A 3546-nucleotide genomic window follows, 5' to 3' on the forward strand; every position below is an offset into this window, starting at 1 on the left:
GAGGAATGCGATGTAGCGATTCGACAAAGACATAAGGACTGGTTAAACGACTAACAAAAGAGAACTGAAAGATCCAGGTAGGAATTAATAAATGCTAGACGATTAAGCGCCAAAGAAATTAGAAAAGGGTCGAAAGGAAATTTCATAAAGACTCGCTAAAATCTATCGAGGATCCTTTCAATCGCCACGAGACAAGAGATTACTAGTGGCTCTGAACACTATGGGACTCAACTTCTGAAGTCGTTAGTCCCATAGAACTTAGAACTAGTTAAACCTAACTAACCTAAGGACATCACACACATCCATGCCCGAGGCAGGATTCGAACCTGCGACCGCAGCGGTTTCGCGGTTCCAGACTGCAGCGCCTAGAACTGCACGGCCACTTCGGCCGGCAAGAGATTACTATCAGACATTCAAACAGTACCAGTCGAAATACACTCCTCCTACCCTTATGATGAAGGATACAAACGGAAAGGTAGCACATAACAATTATGACAATTCAATGGTATTGGCTAAATTATTCAAACAGTTACTAAACAGCGCGGAACCTGAACATCATTTGAAATTTAACCCCTTCCAAGAAACAAAACGCATTTAGAAAGAGATACCACCACATCCAGATGAAGTACAAGCAGCGATTAACTCACTTCGGAATTATAATGCAACAGGTGAGAACCAACTATTGGCAGAACTTCGGAAATATGCAAATGTACAAACTATTCTGCACTTAAACATCTTACTGACATTTGGAATATTGAGAAGTTACCAGAGGAGTCGAACGTTACAGTAATCCATCCACTAAACAAAAAAGTACATAAATATGATCCAAATAATTATAGGGGTATATCCCTCCTGGAGAGTACTTATAAAAATTTTTCCAAAGTTCTGTATTTCAGAATTCATGAACAGCTTGATGGTGACCTAGGCGAATATCAAGAAGGCTTTCGTCCAGGACGAAACTGTCCTGATCAAATTATTAGTCTCAAATGGACAATGAAACAGAAAAGGGTCAGGAACAAGAAGCTAGTGATCATTTTTGTCGATTTAAAAGAAATCTACGATAGTATTCATCGTGAATCTCTACTGACGATTCTTAAAGTATTTAGTTTACATCAGAAACTTGTCAACCTCGTTGCAGTCACCCTTAGAAATACCAAAGCTAGAGTAAGGTTTAGAAATGAATTCTGTGAACCTTTTGAGATTCATACTGGCCTTCAACAAGGCGATGGATTGTCTCCATTATTATTCAATTGTGTGCTGGGGAAATCATGCGCGAATTGGACAAGATATTCCTACCATCTGTTAAGATTGGAGGAAAGATTCGACCTAACTGTCTTACATTTGCAGATGATTTGGCGCTGTTAGCAAACAATAATGATGAAGCACAGGTTCAGATAGAACAACTAGAACAATTATCGGCAAAGGTGGGATTGCTAATTTAGTTTGAGGAAACAGAAATGATGCCCAGCTTCCCAATTGACACATCCCATGTCATACTCCATAATGATAAAAAAATTGAAGTAGTAAAAAAGTTTAAATATCTTGGCGAGATTATTACCTGGAGTTCTTAATGAAAGAGCATCAATAGATAGTAGAACATTAAAACTACAGGGAGCGCAGAAAACCACATGGCCAACCTACAAAAAACGATCTCTCTCAATAAATGCTAAATTTCGGCATCACTCCTCCCTCGTTAAACTAAAAGCAACATATGCAAGTGAAACACTGTTCATACTAAATACTCAAGGAACACTTGGCAAATTGGAGAAAGTTGAAAGAAGAACAATTATCAGTAAAATACATGAAGTTAATGGGCAGTGGAGACTTTCGCCCAATTCAGTAGTGTATAAAGAAAGTGAATCCATTATTGATACAATGTGGAAAAGAAGGATTGCATTTTTCGGACACATATTTCGCCTACAAAACACTAGAATCCTGAAGCAACCTTTTGACTACTTCCAAAACAGTGAAACCAAAAACATCTGGTTTATGGAAGTACAAAGTGATCTGGATGAATTGAACATCATCACACACCAAATTCAACACAGAGGAGAGAATCTGCTTCTGAAGAACAAATACACATGGCTGACATTCAAACCATCAGAATGGAAGAAGTCTGTCATATCTGCAGAAGAACCAGCAGCCAGATCACAGCGAATGAAGAAATTTTGGGAAACAAAGAAATTGCTGGCTGCTAAGACCTAAACTTAATCATTGTAAACTTTGTTGTATTATATTTGATTTTGGTACTCCAACGTAGGCGTAAAGTATGTGAATAAATAAATAAATAAAATGGACTTTTAGAGAACTGAATTTTACATTTTGAAAAATTACGTAACCTCCGTAGCAAAAAAATTTCCAAGTAAATATAAATTCCAGGGTTCAAATTTGCGCTTAAAAATTCCACCCCACAGGTACAAAAACAAAGTCGGTGAAATTGACATTCACTGCTGGGAACTACATTTTTGTTATCACCACTCAGAACACATTCCATTTTAACAGCCACTTCAAATATTTCATTGAAGAAGCAGACAGATCCCCATCACAACTTTCCTGAAGTTCTTCCTCTGAATAATGCTCTTGTTCGATAGCGGAACTGTGATCACTGGCTAAAATAAAATCTAAGTCTTTTTCCTTTATTTCTACATCCATATCACTTACACTTTCCTCCATAGAACGACTAACAATCTCATCAAACTTGGCAAAGTTAATACTGACACATTCGTGCGAACAAATTTTGAGCTATAGGGTACCATATTTAAGAAAACTGGCACGTAGTTCACGAGGCGCGGTCTCGGCGACTCCAACACCTATCAGTAGCACGTGTCATCAATAAACACAGGTGACGATAACACAACCGACAGCAAAACATCGTAGGCTTGGCAATTTAAGAAGTTTACTGGGAGTATAGAAGCATTTCACCACAATTGGCCTTTTGGGAGAGAGTTCGAAAATTTTCGCGCGGACAGAGAACACACCGCGTGACTTAAGGGACATAACATTTTAGAGCTGATTTGTGAGAAATGGATTTACGCATGTTGAAATTCACCATTAGAGACAGCAAGGTAAAATAAATATACCAGGGAACCATGTCGAATGGCAGCCTTAACCTTGTACACAGTAGAAATGAAGTACAGGTGAAAGGGACATGTTCGACGACACCTATGGATGACATGGACATTTATACGTCTAAATACTGCAGTACGTGGTGAAACCTAGAAGATTTCTTTATCCAGAACTGAGAATAACGGCTGATAATAATGATGATCAGTTTTAAGGTTTAGCGTTAATGACAACAGCAAACAGATTTGTGGCAGATAGATAAGTTTGCATTAAGTTGGATAAGAACGTTTAGTGCCCAACAATGAAAGTGAAGCTCCCTGGTTACATGGCCGAATATCAATGGAACTTTTTACACGTACAAATCATCGGCAGGTGTGTAAATAGTAAGAGTTTTAATATTCTGTGCTTGGTGAAACGCCCACCCAGAGTGCATACGATATGTGACCAAAAGTATCTGGACACCCCCAAAAACACACGTTTCTC

The sequence above is a fragment of the Schistocerca serialis genome, chromosome 6, assembly GCF_023864345.2.
Source record: "Schistocerca serialis cubense isolate TAMUIC-IGC-003099 chromosome 6, iqSchSeri2.2, whole genome shotgun sequence".
Taxonomy (NCBI): Eukaryota; Metazoa; Arthropoda; class Insecta; order Orthoptera; family Acrididae; genus Schistocerca; species Schistocerca serialis.